The following is a 16918-nucleotide window of genomic DNA, read 5'->3' on the forward strand; positions in this document are numbered from 1 at the left end:
TGGGCTGTCCACGTATTTCCTAAACATACCACTGCTGAAGTGGTCTGAGAGATTAGTCTGATTAGTCTGATGAGTTTTGTTAAGTGAAAATTACAGAAAAGAGTTACTCAATTTTCAGTGCAATAACGTTTATTTAATTTTTGTACATTATAATAGTTTACTTGTTGTAGTTACTTCTTTGGTGATTACTAGATTTAAGTTGGCACCCTCCCCCCAGTGGTGGGATTAAAATAACTTAACAACTGGTTCTGGGGGTGGGAATTCAAATAATTTTGCAACTGATTGTTTACAAGCACCATTTTAACAACTGGTTCTGCTGAAGTGGTGCGAACCTGCTGAATCCCACCACTACCTCCCCCCCCCCCCTTCTTGTTTGTAACCATCTATAGAGACTGGAGAAATCTTTTCCATCTAATATATCCATGCAGTATATAATGATGGTCAAAACCAGCAACTTTGATGAAGGTTACTTTAGCTTAATTTCAAAATGTTCTTCCTATTCAAAGTAAGGCTGAAATTTGACACGTCTCTATCCAGTCTTGAAAGCTGACAATGTTACTATGAGTTTTGCACTGTTAGCAACACAAACCAATGCTTATATAGGTGACCTCCCCAAATAGATGAAATCCTCCTAGAGGTTATCTATCAGCCTGGCATAATGCCACAAACAATACATGAATGGGTCTCTTAATTGCTAACAATTGCTAGCTATAAAGAGGCTTTGCTTCTCTTTGTGTACCTGACCATCTCAGCCCCAAAGCTGTCAACCAAATTGTTACACCTGTCTAAGAAAACAATTCCATGCACTGCCAATACATTAATCCTTTATCCTTCTTTTCTAAGCTATCAGAGTCTGCATCTTTCTCAGGACATTCAGATCAGACTGGCCAACAGTTGCTTTCAACTGAGGGGGTTGGGGGTGGAGTGGACCTAACAGATTGCACGCCTTAACTTTTAAATGTCAGAATGTGTTCCTGCACAATAAACACCATGTGCTAAGTGGATTTGTTATCAGCAATATTTGTCCTGTCCTCCCCAACTTACTTCCACTGTTTCTTGCTTTCATTCTTCATTGTCTACTTCCTTTCAAATCAGTGATGACTAACCACATCAAAATCTGGTATTTTCCTTGTTTATAGTAAAGAATTTGCCATAGATGCCTCTAGGACAGGGGTTTACAACCCTGTTGAACCAGAGGGCAGTTAGAGAACACTGGGAACAGGGAGTGGGTGCCTAAACCCAATGGTAGCCATGAGAAGGGAGAACAATTATAAATCAGGCTTGCATGGTGTCATCAGATTTTGGAAGCTAAGCAGGGTTGGCCCTGACTAACATTTGGATAGGAACGATCAAGAAATAACGGAGTTGCTATTCAAATACAGGCAATGATAAGCCATCTCTGAATGTCTTTTGCCTTAAACACCATATAGGATTATCAGGTCAGCTGCAACTTATTTATTTATTTTATTTATTTATTCAATTTAATAGACCGCCCTACCCCCGAAGGGCTCAGCAAACTTGAAGCAAAACTTGAAGCAAAACAAATTATTTGTATTATAGAGATGGACCAAATCCTAGAGTATCAACATCACCTCCAGGTTTTAGTCTGAAATGACATAGACATCATCCTTCTTTTCCTATCCCAACCACCAAAGACTCCCAGGGATTGCAGGCATGCACTTGCCAGGGGTAGTGAGAGGAAGGAGGCAAGGAAAGCCCACTTGGCTGGCAGAGATCAGTTCTGTCAGTGGAGATGTATAGTGAGATTCAGGCCATTGTTTGTTTGGTTGGTTTTTGAGTTGGGAAATGGAGACTTTGGCCCATCAGGAATAAGGTGTCCGCTGCGTGGCAGGGGTGAATGTCTGTCAAAGCAAGATTTTTGTATGGATATATTTTCCCAAGCCCCACTTTCAATTCCCATTTTCCCTGTGCAAAGTGCCCCCACTTTATGTTCAACTTTAATTTTCTTCTCTGTGACAACAGGGGAGAATTGCCAGTGAGCACAGTGACCTGGACATCTTCCCTCCATGCACCACCAGCCCCTCCCATTCCCTCCACACACCACCAGCCCCTCCCATAACTCTTCCCTTCCCCCTGTTCAGATTTGTTATTGCTTCAATTTTTGTTATTTATTATATTGATATAAACAGAGAATCACTGCAAAATCTCTGTCTTTTATGGCATTTGAAAACCAGGATGTGTGGGTGGGTGGAGTGAGTGGAGAGATATCAGTTCTAACACTTGTTCCCATTCTTCAGCAGAGTGTGGTTCAGGAAACTGCTTTTTTCTTTGGGGGGGATTATTTTTGGAAAGGGCCTACAATGTCAGTATAACTGCAATCAAAGGGTTTAACAAATTATCATGCAACTTTATCATGCAACTCTGCGCCTTTAAGAGGGAGTTGGTGGGCAAAGTTAAGAGAACAAGGAAAAGCAGAGGCCCATTCAGACGTTAGCAAGCAGCTGCGGGGCAGGCTGTGAATGCCTCCTTGTGTGTAAACAGAAAACCGTCCTACAGCCCACTGCACAGTTAAAAGCCCTGAGGTAAGTGTTCCATGCCTAACAGATCTTGCTTCAGTGACTAACCTGTACGCTATTCTTCTTTTTTCCTTCAGACTGGAAGAGATAATATGTATGTTCCTCACCCACAGCTACCTGCTTAGCCCACCGATATTGATTGGAAGTCCCCCTTGGTTTAAAAAAAACGGAATCTGTATTAGAAAAGCTTATGAAAAAAAACTCTTTTTCCTCAGATTTATAATATAAACACTGGGACACACATGAAAAATGGTCTAGCCTGTATGAGTTTTCCAAGTAGGCTAATAACAAAAATGTGAATAAAGATAATTTTTTCTGAATCTCTTTCACTCACTCCAATATTTTGAATAACAGTACGCTCAGGTATGAAAAAAGAACCCTTCAATATTTCATACAATTATATAAAAAGGCTCTTGCCTGCCAGAGTAATGCAAGTATCTTTGTATAATGTAATATGGTTCTCTCATGGGAAATATTCTACAGTGCAGTGTGGCGATATATCAGCTATGCTGCTGTTGTTAAAATATTCATAATCCAGATATCCATATACATATAGCAAAGAGAGACTATTACAATGTCCCATTAATGGTTCCATCTGACAAATTTAATTTCCTATATAGATAAGTAAATTAACTTTACTTCCTTCCACCCTCCTATTGTAAGGAATTTTAGATGTCTAGTTTACCTACAGCACAAGCCAGTAAATCTAAAAATTTATTTTTTTTAGGATGCAGGTGATTAGATCAGTTCTTTTCCCTTTTCAACCACCAAGAATGGAATTAGTCTGAAGTATAGGATAGAAAAACTGCATGTTAATATACTACTAGTAACTGTATGCAATGACCAGAGGTTTGAAATCATGGGCCATTTACACATTTGTGATCTTCTCATTGAGCATATATTCCCTTCCAGTTGGATACTTGATTATGCTCAGGTTATCCCCTCTTCAAAACTCACCATGTTCTCAGATCAAAGAATCCCCGTGGTTTCTGAAAGCTCTCAAAGTGAGACTTTTTCCTGTCCCTTTGCATGGAAAGCAGAGATCCATAAGGCTTTTCTCATTCTTCCCTGTCTTCCGTGCCCAAACCACAGCAGTTCTTTCTACTCTTCAGGCAGCCATTTCAGCACAATCAAAAGGGTTTCTTTCTTTCTTTTAGTTTTAATGCTAAAAGTTTATCACTGCAGTGATAGACCCAGTAAAATTAACATGAAATTGGCCAGGTCTAGCGAAATAATGCTAGACCAAAGATGGCAACCAAAAAAAAGTGTGACACGATCTCCGCAAATAGATGCTCCACAGAAACAGCAAGGAAGCAGCAGGTGGGCAGAATGGCAGATCAGACAGGGACATTTCACAGGTGGAGAATTCCTGTCCAAACAAAAAATCACACTGTGAAGCAAACAGCTGCAAGAAAAGCAGTGCATGAATACACAGCCCATGTGTAATGTGAAAAAAAATCAACTGTTTTCCACGCCTATTTCCCATATGGATGGATCCTAATGATATTAATGTTGTGACATTAAAATGAATTTCATGCCACATACAAGAGGAAAGTCTAAATGCTGCTTCCAAAAGTAGAATAATGCAGAATAAAATCTCATTACAGGCTTACTTATGCAGACAATCAGTCTACCAAGCTGAGTAGTCTGATCAGCAGCACCTCTCTAGACATCTGAAGCCTTTCTCACAGTTTTGGTATTTCATATCCTTTTTAATAGAAGGAATCACACTCTGAACCTGGATCCCACAACTTGCCAAGCCTAGGTTCATCCACTGAGCCTGTAAGCCATTGGCTTTCTACCCCACCAGCTCAGGACTGAAGATTTCAACTAGGCTCTATATCACAAGTGTCTTCAGAGCAAAATCATGAAGGGACCATTGTTAGGATAGGGAAATGGCTGGGCCCGGGCACAACATGCGCATGCCGGCCATGGACAAGGCCACTCCGGGCAGCATGCACACATCGCACACAGGCCTAGCCACACCCCAGGAAGGAGGAAGGGCATGGCTAGGCCTAAGCGCGACATGTGTGCACCACTCGGGACAAGACCTGTGCCCATGGCCCACCAGTGTTCTCTGTCTCTATGGAGAGCATGCCCGTGGCCCACCAGGATGGCCGACATCATGTCCAGACCCAGCCATGCCCCTCCTCCTTCCCCCCTCGCCCCTCCAGGCCTGGCCACCGGCTAAGATAAGTCGGACATGGGGGGCAGAGCTTGCAGGGGGCAGGGCATGGGAGAGGGGCATGGGGGCCCTTGGGGAGGCAGAAAATTCAGTGTCTGGCCCGGGCTCCATTTTCCATAGCTACGCTACTGATAGTACTACACATTTTAAGTACTTTTTAAAACCATCCGTGTTTAACTAACTGGCATGCAAGACCTTCATCCAAAGGTCCCTTCCATCACAGGAAATTTTCCATTAATTTCAGCCTCGTTTACCATAGACTTTTAGTTCTTGATAATGAAAGCTACTGCACACAATGTCTTTGTGGTAACAAAATTGGCAAGGAAGACTGCTGTTTTGTCTGCCTTAAGCAGGACCCATTTCAGGTCTCCAGAGCTGCACAAATGTTAAATGCCAACTCAGTCTCTGCAAAGAGATAGGCTGCCAGTCAATAAGAGAACTGCACCATAAAGCAATCAATTCTTCCCTTTCAATAAGATCCAGACACGTCGATTTCAGAGGAAATCTGTTATTAAACTCTCTTGTTCCCAAAAACGTTACTTAATGTTTTAAGAGCAATCTTTCATTCTACCAAATGCCTGTTATACCTTGTTTCCTGCAAGATTCTTGGCAGTCGATGGAAATGTTATTTATGATGGAGGTTTTAAACCCCTGACAGACACAAACCTCCCTGACTCCTCTTTGTGACTCAAGAGCTCTTGAGGATGGTTTTTCTGATACAATGATAAAATGAGAAGGAAAAGAAAGCTGAAAATAATATTATCTAGTGTCCTTTCGCAGTACTTGCTCTTTAGTGAGGAATAGTGGAAAGCAACATTCAGTAATCAATGATATTCCAGTATTATCAACTGATGGTCCCGCCCCCTCTTATCTTTACCAAAAAAAATGAACAACACCAGTCCTGGACCTCCTAGAAACTAATTAATTTGCTACAAAGACAAACAGGACAGTCTGAACTTGAGAGCCTGCCAGCCTGCCAGCCCAGAGGAGAAATTGCCCCCACCAAAAAATCGGGAGTGGGGAGGCCTTGGACCCACTGCCATCCTGTAGTTTATACCCCTGCTACTAGAGAAAGAGAAGAAAGGAACAAACAAGGAGAATAGAGTCACTGGATCCAATGTTATATTTAGATAATAAAGGGCCTAAGGAAATGTCAAAATCCTAATTGAAGGATGGGGTTGCAAACACTGAAACAGAAAACTGGATACAAAATCTTGGAATGGGGAAAATGCTTTGTTTAAAAAGTCTTCCATTTCTGTTTTATTTGATCAGCACGTCCTAAACTCTCCACCCCATTATGGGGTTCAGAGGCCTCCACACTCCAGCCCTCAGAAGCAATCTTAACCATTACACTCTTTGCTGTCCTCGTAGGCTTAATGAGGGATGGCATGGGGAGCTCAAGCCACCAGCACAACTTGAGGGGATCATGTGGGGGATGCATTTAGATGCCCCATACCTCCCACCACCCAGGAGCGAGGAGGTGGAGCATTTGCACTGCCTGCGCCTCCTGCTGTGCTCCCCTTGCCAGCCTCAGGACTGCCAGCCGCCTGCCCACCTCTACCGCTGCCAGCTGCCTGTCCTCCACTCGAACTCCTGCTGAGGGCCAGAAGAAGACAGCAGCTTCAAGCAGTGGCCGGAGAGAAGCCAGGGACTTCCTCCCTCCCTCCCCACCCACCCAAAGGCACGAAGGTGGAGCATTTGTGCTGCATATGTCATCTCCTGTACTCCCTCCACCCCCAGCTTCAGGGCTGCTGTCACCACTTTCAGTAGGTGAACTGACCTTTCTACATAACAGAAGATGCAATATTAGACTTACAGGTAGTAGTTAGAAACAATAACTTACTGATTGCAGTTCTGTACATTTCATTGTTAGGCAGAGATTCACTCTCATCCAACTCCAATAAAAAATTAGTACACATAAGAGTTGTCATAATGAGTTTATTTAAGACCCGAAAATTCTGTTAGGTTCCTAATCTTCTGTTTTTGAGTTAGAATCAAACTACTATCTTCTTCTCATTCTTTCTATTTGCATACCCAAATAATAAAAAAAGTTTCCTAATCTTTTAACTTCCACTTTCTCATTTAAACATGCAACAATATTTGCACAATCCTGTTTGTTTTCACTGTTTTCATCTATATAAAAAAGTGCATAAGCTCTTTTTCCATTTTGCTTTCTTATCAAGAGATATGGATCTACTCTACTTAGTATAAACCTTGTAAAAGTATTTTAATTTAATTTCTCATTTCACATTCTCGTCACCTGTTTTAATCCATATATCTCCTTCTGTAGCTTACAAACTTGTTCTTCACCTATTTCAAACCTTTCTGGCTGAACCATGTACAATTCCTCCTCAATTTCTCCATTCAGGAATGTAGATTTTACATCCAGCTGTTCAACATGAAACTTTTCTTCCTTGGCTGTTTCTATTCACTTGGCAATTTTTTTCTTCAGTAAGTTTTGTCAATTTCTTCCCATGTAGAAAGTTCACAGGTTGGCACTAACTTGCAACATATATTAGTCACTCTGCTGGCACTCTTTTGCTAATTCATGATGAGCATCAAATGAAAGGTTCTGCTTGTTCATTTATGTCTTCACATACAGCTCCTTCTTTTGACTCTGTTTCCCTTTCTGGTGGCATATTCTCTGAATTTGGAATAATAATATCTATTTTTTTTCTGGTTGATGTGGGTTTTCCTGGCTGTGTGGCCGTGGTCTGGTTGATCTTGTTCCTAACATTTCGCCTGCATCTGTGGCTGGCATCTTCAGAAGTGTATCTCAGAGGGGACCCGGGAAATTACAGGCCAGTCAGTTTGACATCTGTTCCTGGTAAATTAGTAGAATCTATCATTAAAGATAAAATTATAAAACATGTAGAAAAGCAAGACCTGCTGAGAAAGAGTCAGCATGGCTTTTGCAGAGGCAAATCCTGTCTTACAAACTTACTAGAGTTCTTTGAGGGTGTAAACAGGCATGTGGACAGGGGTGAACCGGTGGACATTGTCTACTTGGATTTCCAAAAGGCTTTTGACAAAGTTCCTCACCAGAGACTGTTGAGAAAACTCAGCAATGAAGGAATAAGAGGGGAAGTCCTCCCTATGGATTAAAGAGAAAACTGGTTGAGAAACAGGAAACAGCAAGAGTGGGTGTAAAATGGGAAGTTCTCACAATGGAGAGATGTCGGGAGTGGTGTCCCCAAGGATCCGCTTTTGGGGACCAGTGCTCTTTAACCTATTCATAAAATGACCTGGAAGTAGGGGTGGAGTAGCTGCGTGTTAGCCAAGTTTTCTGGCAGATGATACCAAATTATGTAGGGTGGTGAGAACCACAAAGGATTCTGCGTAAGAGCTCCAAGCGGACCTATGATAAATTCAGATGAGTGGGCTCCAGAAATGGCAAATGCAGTTCAATGTATGCAAAATGTAAAGTGATGCAGCCATAGGGGCAAAAAATCCAAACTTCACATTAAGACGCCTACAGGGGTCAGTGCTACTCAGTCACAGAACCAGGAAAGGGATTTAGGCGTCTTAGTTGATAGTTCCATGGGAATGTCAACTCAATGCATGGCAGCTGTGAAAAAAGGCAAACTCTATGCTGGGGATCATTAGAAAAGGAATCTGATAATAAAACTGCAAAAGATTGTCATGCCTCTTATATAAAGCAGTGGATGCATCAGCACTTGGAGTACTGTGTCCAGTTCTGGTCGCCGCATCTCAAAAGGATATTGAGGAGATAGAAAAAGTGCAGAAGGGGCAACAAGGATGATTGAGGGACTGATCCAGGAGGCGGCTGAGGGGGGATATGATTGAAGTCTACAAAATTATGCATGGGGTAGAAAATGTTGACAGAGAGACATTTTTCTCTCTTTCTCACAATACTAGAACCAGGGGGCATTCATTGAAAATGCTGGGGGGAAGAATTAGGACTAATAAAAGGAAACACTTCTTCACGCAATGTGTGATTGGTGTTTGGAATATGCTGCCACAGGAGGTGCTGATGGCCACTAACCTGGATAGCTTTAAAAGGGGCTTGGACAGATTTATGGAGGAGAAGTCGATTTATGGCTACCAATCTTGATCCTCTTTGATCTGAGATTGCAAATGCCTTAACAGACCAGGTGATCGGGAGCAACAGCCGCAGAAGGCCATTGCGTTCACATCCTACATGTGAGCTCCCAAAGGCACCTGGTGGGCCACTGCGAGTAGCAGAGAGCTGGACTAGATGGACTTTGGTCTGATCCAGCTGGCTTGTTCTTATGTTCTTATGTTCTTATGATACACCTCTGCAGATGCCAGCCACAGATGCAGGTGAAACGTTAGGAATAAGATCTATCAGACCACAGCCACACAGCCCGGATAACCCACAACAACCAGTTGAATCCGGCTGTGAAAGTCTTCGAGAATCTATTTTTTCAATTTCTGAAATCATTTTCACTTGATCATTTTCAGTTACCCGTGTATCATATCCTTTTTCTTTAGTCTGTTCCTCTTTATGATCCTCCTTGTTAGGGACATACCCATAAGATTCCTCTCCTTTTTTAAAATACACAACACTTCTCACTTTCACTTCTCCTGATTTTGGATTGAGAATTCCTTTTCATCCCTTTTCATATCCAATCATTATACCTAACGCAGTTCTATCTTTAAACTTGGAACGTTTCTGTGCTGGCACATTTATAAAAGCCAAATGCCCTAATGCAGGGGTCCCCAAACTTTTTAAACAGGGGGCCAGTTCACTGTCCCTCCCCCCCCCCCACCCCCCCCCCCCCCCACCCCCCCCCCCCCCCCCCCCCCCCCCCCCCCCCCCCCCCCCCCCCCCACCCCCCCCCCCCCCCCCCCCCCCCCCCCCCCCCCCCCCCCCCCCCCCGCCCCCCCCCGCCCTCGCCCCCCCCCCCCCCCCCCCCCCCCCCCCCCCCCCCCCCCCCCCCCCCACCCCCCCCCCCCCCCAACCCCCCTCCCCCCAACCCCCCCCCCCCCCCAACCCCCCCCCCCCCCCACCCCCCCCCGCCCCAACCCCCCCCCCCCCCCACCCCCCCCCCCCCCCACCCCCCCCCCCCCCCACCCCCCCCCCCCCCCACCCCCCCCCCCCCCCACCCCCCCCCCCCCCCACCCCCCCCCCCCCCCACCCCCCCCCCCCCCCACCCCCCCCCCCCCCCACCCCCCCCCCCCCCCACCCCCCCCCCCCCCCACCCCCCCCCCCCCCCACCCCCCCCCCCCCCCACCCCCCCCCCCCCCCACCCCCCCCCCCCCCCACCCCCCCCCCCCCCCACCCCCCCCCCCCCCCACCCCCCCCCCCCCCCACCCCCCCCCCCCCCCACCCCCCCCCCCCCCCACCCCCCCCCCCCCCCACCCCCCCCCCCCCCCACCCCCCCCCCCCCCCACCCCCCCCCCCCCCCACCCCCCCCCCCCCCCACCCCCCCCCCCCCCCACCCCCCCCCCCCCCCACCCCCCCCCCCCCCCACCCCCCCCCCCCCCCACCCCCCCCCCCCCCCACCCCCCCCCCCCCCCACCCCCCCCCCCCCCCACCCCCCCCCCCCCCCACCCCCCCCCCCCCCCACCCCCCCCCCCCCCCACCCCCCCCCCCCCCCACCCCCCCCCCCCCCCACCCCCCCCCCCCCCCACCCCCCCCCCCCCCCACCCCCCCCCCCCCCCACCCCCCCCCCCCCCCACCCCCCCCCCCCCCCACCCCCCCCCCCCCCCACCCCCCCCCCCCCCCACCCCCCCCCCCCCCCACCCCCCCCCCCCCCCACCCCCCCCCCCCCCCACCCCCCCCCCCCCCCACCCCCCCCCCCCCCCACCCCCCCCCCCCCCCACCCCCCCCCCCCCCCACCCCCCCCCCCCCCCACCCCCCCCCCCCCCCACCCCCCCCCCCCCCCACCCCCCCCCCCCCCCACCCCCCCCCCCCCCCACCCCCCCCCCCCCCCACCCCCCCCCCCCCCCACCCCCCCCCCCCCCCACCCCCCCCCCCCCCCACCCCCCCCCCCCCCCACCCCCCCCCCCCCCCACCCCCCCCCCCCCCCACCCCCCCCCCCCCCCACCCCCCCCCCCCCCCACCCCCCCCCCCCCCCACCCCCCCCCCCCCCCACCCCCCCCCCCCCCCACCCCCCCCCCCCCCCACCCCCCCCCCCCCCCACCCCCCCCCCCCCCCACCCCCCCCCCCCCCCACCCCCCCCCCCCCCCACCCCCCCCCCCCCCCACCCCCCCCCCCCCCCACCCCCCCCCCCCCCCACCCCCCCCCCCCCCCACCCCCCCCCCCCCCCACCCCCCCCCCCCCCCACCCCCCCCCCCCCCCACCCCCCCCCCCCCCCACCCCCCCCCCCCCCCACCCCCCCCCCCCCCCACCCCCCCCCCCCCCCACCCCCCCCCCCCCCCACCCCCCCCCCCCCCCACCCCCCCCCCCCCCCACCCCCCCCCCCCCCCACCCCCCCCCCCCCCCACCCCCCCCCCCCCCCACCCCCCCCCCCCCCCACCCCCCCCCCCCCCCACCCCCCCCCCCCCCCACCCCCCCCCCCCCCCACCCCCCCCCCCCCCCACCCCCCCCCCCCCCCACCCCCCCCCCCCCCCACCCCCCCCCCCCCCCACCCCCCCCCCCCCCCACCCCCCCCCCCCCCCACCCCCCCCCCCCCCCACCCCCCCCCCCCCCCACCCCCCCCCCCCCCCACCCCCCCCCCCCCCCACCCCCCCCCCCCCCCACCCCCCCCCCCCCCCACCCCCCCCCCCCCCCACCCCCCCCCCCCCCCACCCCCCCCCCCCCCCACCCCCCCCCCCCCCCACCCCCCCCCCCCCCCACCCCCCCCCCCCCCCACCCCCCCCCCCCCCCACCCCCCCCCCCCCCCACCCCCCCCCCCCCCCACCCCCCCCCCCCCCCACCCCCCCCCCCCCCCACCCCCCCCCCCCCCCACCCCCCCCCCCCCCCACCCCCCCCCCCCCCCACCCCCCCCCCCCCCCACCCCCCCCCCCCCCCACCCCCCCCCCCCCCCACCCCCCCCCCCCCCCACCCCCCCCCCCCCCCACCCCCCCCCCCCCCCACCCCCCCCCCCCCCCACCCCCCCCCCCCCCCACCCCCCCCCCCCCCCACCCCCCCCCCCCCCCACCCCCCCCCCCCCCCACCCCCCCCCCCCCCCACCCCCCCCCCCCCCCACCCCCCCCCCCCCCCACCCCCCCCCCCCCCCACCCCCCCCCCCCCCCACCCCCCCCCCCCCCCACCCCCCCCCCCCCCCACCCCCCCCCCCCCCCACCCCCCCCCCCCCCCACCCCCCCCCCCCCCCACCCCCCCCCCCCCCCACCCCCCCCCCCCCCCACCCCCCCCCCCCCCCACCCCCCCCCCCCCCCACCCCCCCCCCCCCCCACCCCCCCCCCCCCCCACCCCCCCCCCCCCCCACCCCCCCCCCCCCCCACCCCCCCCCCCCCCCACCCCCCCCCCCCCCCACCCCCCCCCCCCCCCACCCCCCCCCCCCCCCACCCCCCCCCCCCCCCACCCCCCCCCCCCCCCACCCCCCCCCCCCCCCACCCCCCCCCCCCCCCACCCCCCCCCCCCCCCACCCCCCCCCCCCCCCACCCCCCCCCCCCCCCACCCCCCCCCCCCCCCACCCCCCCCCCCCCCCACCCCCCCCCCCCCCCACCCCCCCCCCCCCCCACCCCCCCCCCCCCCCACCCCCCCCCCCCCCCACCCCCCCCCCCCCCCACCCCCCCCCCCCCCCACCCCCCCCCCCCCCCACCCCCCCCCCCCCCCACCCCCCCCCCCCCCCACCCCCCCCCCCCCCCACCCCCCCCCCCCCCCACCCCCCCCCCCCCCCACCCCCCCCCCCCCCCACCCCCCCCCCCCCCCACCCCCCCCCCCCCCCACCCCCCCCCCCCCCCACCCCCCCCCCCCCCCACCCCCCCCCCCCCCCACCCCCCCCCCCCCCCACCCCCCCCCCCCCCCACCCCCCCCCCCCCCCACCCCCCCCCCCCCCCACCCCCCCCCCCCCCCACCCCCCCCCCCCCCCACCCCCCCCCCCCCCCACCCCCCCCCCCCCCCACCCCCCCCCCCCCCCACCCCCCCCCCCCCCCACCCCCCCCCCCCCCCACCCCCCCCCCCCCCCACCCCCCCCCCCCCCCACCCCCCCCCCCCCCCACCCCCCCCCCCCCCCACCCCCCCCCCCCCCCACCCCCCCCCCCCCCCACCCCCCCCCCCCCCCACCCCCCCCCCCCCCCACCCCCCCCCCCCCCCACCCCCCCCCCCCCCCACCCCCCCCCCCCCCCACCCCCCCCCCCCCCCACCCCCCCCCCCCCCCACCCCCCCCCCCCCCCACCCCCCCCCCCCCCCACCCCCCCCCCCCCCCACCCCCCCCCCCCCCCACCCCCCCCCCCCCCCACCCCCCCCCCCCCCCACCCCCCCCCCCCCCCACCCCCCCCCCCCCCCACCCCCCCCCCCCCCCACCCCCCCCCCCCCCCACCCCCCCCCCCCCCCACCCCCCCCCCCCCCCACCCCCCCCCCCCCCCACCCCCCCCCCCCCCCACCCCCCCCCCCCCCCACCCCCCCCCCCCCCCACCCCCCCCCCCCCCCACCCCCCCCCCCCCCCACCCCCCCCCCCCCCCACCCCCCCCCCCCCCCACCCCCCCCCCCCCCCACCCCCCCCCCCCCCCACCCCCCCCCCCCCCCACCCCCCCCCCCCCCCACCCCCCCCCCCCCCCACCCCCCCCCCCCCCCACCCCCCCCCCCCCCCACCCCCCCCCCCCCCCACCCCCCCCCCCCCCCACCCCCCCCCCCCCCCACCCCCCCCCCCCCCCACCCCCCCCCCCCCCCACCCCCCCCCCCCCCCACCCCCCCCCCCCCCCACCCCCCCCCCCCCCCACCCCCCCCCCCCCCCACCCCCCCCCCCCCCCACCCCCCCCCCCCCCCACCCCCCCCCCCCCCCACCCCCCCCCCCCCCCACCCCCCCCCCCCCCCACCCCCCCCCCCCCCCACCCCCCCCCCCCCCCACCCCCCCCCCCCCCCACCCCCCCCCCCCCCCACCCCCCCCCCCCCCCACCCCCCCCCCCCCCCACCCCCCCCCCCCCCCACCCCCCCCCCCCCCCACCCCCCCCCCCCCCCACCCCCCCCCCCCCCCACCCCCCCCCCCCCCCACCCCCCCCCCCCCCCACCCCCCCCCCCCCCCACCCCCCCCCCCCCCCACCCCCCCCCCCCCCCACCCCCCCCCCCCCCCACCCCCCCCCCCCCCCACCCCCCCCCCCCCCCACCCCCCCCCCCCCCCACCCCCCCCCCCCCCCACCCCCCCCCCCCCCCACCCCCCCCCCCCCCCACCCCCCCCCCCCCCCACCCCCCCCCCCCCCCACCCCCCCCCCCCCCCACCCCCCCCCCCCCCCACCCCCCCCCCCCCCCACCCCCCCCCCCCCCCACCCCCCCCCCCCCCCACCCCCCCCCCCCCCCACCCCCCCCCCCCCCCACCCCCCCCCCCCCCCACCCCCCCCCCCCCCCACCCCCCCCCCCCCCCACCCCCCCCCCCCCCCACCCCCCCCCCCCCCCACCCCCCCCCCCCCCCACCCCCCCCCCCCCCCACCCCCCCCCCCCCCCACCCCCCCCCCCCCCCACCCCCCCCCCCCCCCACCCCCCCCCCCCCCCACCCCCCCCCCCCCCCACCCCCCCCCCCCCCCACCCCCCCCCCCCCCCACCCCCCCCCCCCCCCACCCCCCCCCCCCCCCACCCCCCCCCCCCCCCACCCCCCCCCCCCCCCACCCCCCCCCCCCCCCACCCCCCCCCCCCCCCACCCCCCCCCCCCCCCACCCCCCCCCCCCCCCACCCCCCCCCCCCCCCACCCCCCCCCCCCCCCACCCCCCCCCCCCCCCACCCCCCCCCCCCCCCACCCCCCCCCCCCCCCACCCCCCCCCCCCCCCACCCCCCCCCCCCCCCACCCCCCCCCCCCCCCACCCCCCCCCCCCCCCACCCCCCCCCCCCCCCACCCCCCCCCCCCCCCACCCCCCCCCCCCCCCACCCCCCCCCCCCCCCACCCCCCCCCCCCCCCACCCCCCCCCCCCCCCACCCCCCCCCCCCCCCACCCCCCCCCCCCCCCACCCCCCCCCCCCCCCACCCCCCCCCCCCCCCACCCCCCCCCCCCCCCACCCCCCCCCCCCCCCACCCCCCCCCCCCCCCACCCCCCCCCCCCCCCACCCCCCCCCCCCCCCACCCCCCCCCCCCCCCACCCCCCCCCCCCCCCACCCCCCCCCCCCCCCACCCCCCCCCCCCCCCACCCCCCCCCCCCCCCACCCCCCCCCCCCCCCACCCCCCCCCCCCCCCACCCCCCCCCCCCCCCACCCCCCCCCCCCCCCACCCCCCCCCCCCCCCACCCCCCCCCCCCCCCACCCCCCCCCCCCCCCACCCCCCCCCCCCCCCACCCCCCCCCCCCCCCACCCCCCCCCCCCCCCACCCCCCCCCCCCCCCACCCCCCCCCCCCCCCACCCCCCCCCCCCCCCACCCCCCCCCCCCCCCACCCCCCCCCCCCCCCACCCCCCCCCCCCCCCACCCCCCCCCCCCCCCACCCCCCCCCCCCCCCACCCCCCCCCCCCCCCACCCCCCCCCCCCCCCACCCCCCCCCCCCCCCACCCCCCCCCCCCCCCACCCCCCCCCCCCCCCACCCCCCCCCCCCCCCACCCCCCCCCCCCCCCACCCCCCCCCCCCCCCACCCCCCCCCCCCCCCACCCCCCCCCCCCCCCACCCCCCCCCCCCCCCACCCCCCCCCCCCCCCACCCCCCCCCCCCCCCACCCCCCCCCCCCCCCACCCCCCCCCCCCCCCACCCCCCCCCCCCCCCACCCCCCCCCCCCCCCACCCCCCCCCCCCCCCACCCCCCCCCCCCCCCACCCCCCCCCCCCCCCACCCCCCCCCCCCCCCACCCCCCCCCCCCCCCACCCCCCCCCCCCCCCACCCCCCCCCCCCCCCACCCCCCCCCCCCCCCACCCCCCCCCCCCCCCACCCCCCCCCCCCCCCACCCCCCCCCCCCCCCACCCCCCCCCCCCCCCACCCCCCCCCCCCCCCACCCCCCCCCCCCCCCACCCCCCCCCCCCCCCACCCCCCCCCCCCCCCACCCCCCCCCCCCCCCACCCCCCCCCCCCCCCACCCCCCCCCCCCCCCACCCCCCCCCCCCCCCACCCCCCCCCCCCCCCACCCCCCCCCCCCCCCACCCCCCCCCCCCCCCACCCCCCCCCCCCCCCACCCCCCCCCCCCCCCACCCCCCCCCCCCCCCACCCCCCCCCCCCCCCACCCCCCCCCCCCCCCACCCCCCCCCCCCCCCACCCCCCCCCCCCCCCACCCCCCCCCCCCCCCACCCCCCCCCCCCCCCACCCCCCCCCCCCCCCACCCCCCCCCCCCCCCACCCCCCCCCCCCCCCACCCCCCCCCCCCCCCACCCCCCCCCCCCCCCACCCCCCCCCCCCCCCACCCCCCCCCCCCCCCACCCCCCCCCCCCCCCACCCCCCCCCCCCCCCACCCCCCCCCCCCCCCACCCCCCCCCCCCCCCACCCCCCCCCCCCCCCACCCCCCCCCCCCCCCACCCCCCCCCCCCCCCACCCCCCCCCCCCCCCACCCCCCCCCCCCCCCACCCCCCCCCCCCCCCACCCCCCCCCCCCCCCACCCCCCCCCCCCCCCACCCCCCCCCCCCCCCACCCCCCCCCCCCCCCACCCCCCCCCCCCCCCACCCCCCCCCCCCCCCACCCCCCCCCCCCCCCACCCCCCCCCCCCCCCACCCCCCCCCCCCCCCACCCCCCCCCCCCCCCACCCCCCCCCCCCCCCACCCCCCCCCCCCCCCACCCCCCCCCCCCCCCACCCCCCCCCCCCCCCACCCCCCCCCCCCCCCACCCCCCCCCCCCCCCACCCCCCCCCCCCCCCACCCCCCCCCCCCCCCACCCCCCCCCCCCCCCACCCCCCCCCCCCCCCACCCCCCCCCCCCCCCACCCCCCCCCCCCCCCACCCCCCCCCCCCCCCACCCCCCCCCCCCCCCACCCCCCCCCCCCCCCACCCCCCCCCCCCCCCACCCCCCCCCCCCCCCACCCCCCCCCCCCCCCACCCCCCCCCCCCCCCACCCCCCCCCCCCCCCACCCCCCCCCCCCCCCACCCCCCCCCCCCCCCACCCCCCCCCCCCCCCACCCCCCCCCCCCCCCACCCCCCCCCCCCCCCACCCCCCCCCCCCCCCACCCCCCCCCCCCCCCACCCCCCCCCCCCCCCACC

The sequence above is a fragment of the Sphaerodactylus townsendi genome, linkage group LG02, assembly GCF_021028975.2.
Source record: "Sphaerodactylus townsendi isolate TG3544 linkage group LG02, MPM_Stown_v2.3, whole genome shotgun sequence".
Lineage (NCBI taxonomy): Eukaryota > Metazoa > Chordata > Lepidosauria > Squamata > Sphaerodactylidae > Sphaerodactylus > Sphaerodactylus townsendi.